This window comes from Octopus bimaculoides, chromosome 28 (assembly GCF_001194135.2).
Source record: "Octopus bimaculoides isolate UCB-OBI-ISO-001 chromosome 28, ASM119413v2, whole genome shotgun sequence".
NCBI lineage: Eukaryota > Metazoa > Mollusca > Cephalopoda > Octopoda > Octopodidae > Octopus > Octopus bimaculoides.
The window spans coordinates 2,579,896-2,580,791 of NC_069008.1; the positions used below are offsets into that span (position 1 = coordinate 2,579,896).

Consider the following 896-nt stretch of genomic DNA (forward strand, 5'->3'; position numbering starts at 1 on the left):
TTTTTTTTTTCCTTCCTTCCCCCTCCCAAAAAGAAAAGCTCTACATTGTATTTGTCCCATCTTCGTTGAGCCCTGTGTGGCTAATAAAAGAAATGTATCTATCTCCCAGCCTACCTACCTACCCACCTACCTGTCAGTCTATCTGTCTGTCTGCATGTCAGCTTCTCTGTCTGTCTGTCTGCATGTCAGTTTCTCTGTCTGTCTGTCTGTCTCTAACGACACACACACACACACATTGATCGACGTATATGTTTATTTAGATACTGCGAAAGGTATTCATTCGATAATGCAGTCATCGGTTTCTAGCACAGGAAAAAAGACGGGACAGTTACGGTTGGAAGGCCTTTAATCGTATATCTGCTCAATCAGGATAGACCTAGGACTACACAACCACAAAAATAACAAAAACAACGACAACGACAACGTTGAACAACGGTTGTCCAGTATACGGTGAGATGGTCATGCCAAGAATGTCGGAGCTTAGATTTGCTCAATCAGGGCCGACTTGTCGCTAAAAAACTGCAACAAAAACTACAGTAACCTATAATACTTTAAAATAAATAAGTCGCATTTGCTAAAACGCCTTAGTCCAGCAAACACGAACGATTTGCGTGTGTGTGTATGTACGTGTGTCATCCTGGTATATGTAATGAGAGTGGACTCATAGATGGAATACACCGCTTTGACTATTGTTACACCGTACTTTCTCGGTTTTCGGTTCAATCCCACTTGTCAGTGGTTTGTGAATCGTAGGAAATAGGTAACAAAGGAGGAAGATCTGCGATCACCAGTTCGATACATTGTTAGGTAAGGATAATCTGGGAAATTTTGTCTTTTTATCTCCCGACGATTTTCTTCACGCGACGCATCTGTTATACGCAACATCCCCCCCCCCC

The 896-nt window shown here is 42.4% G+C and overlaps 1 protein-coding gene across 1 annotated transcript in view; it reads left to right on the forward strand.

The window, feature by feature from the left end:
- Positions 1-243: 243 nt before the first annotated feature.
- Positions 244-896, forward strand: part of LOC106873705 (DNA methyltransferase 1-associated protein 1) — a 132,664-nt gene continuing 132,011 nt past the window's right edge. Inside the window, exon 1 of the mRNA XM_052977734.1 lies at positions 244-807. The gene's annotated coding sequence lies outside the window, so the exon portion shown is untranslated. The remainder of the gene's footprint in view (positions 808-896) is intronic.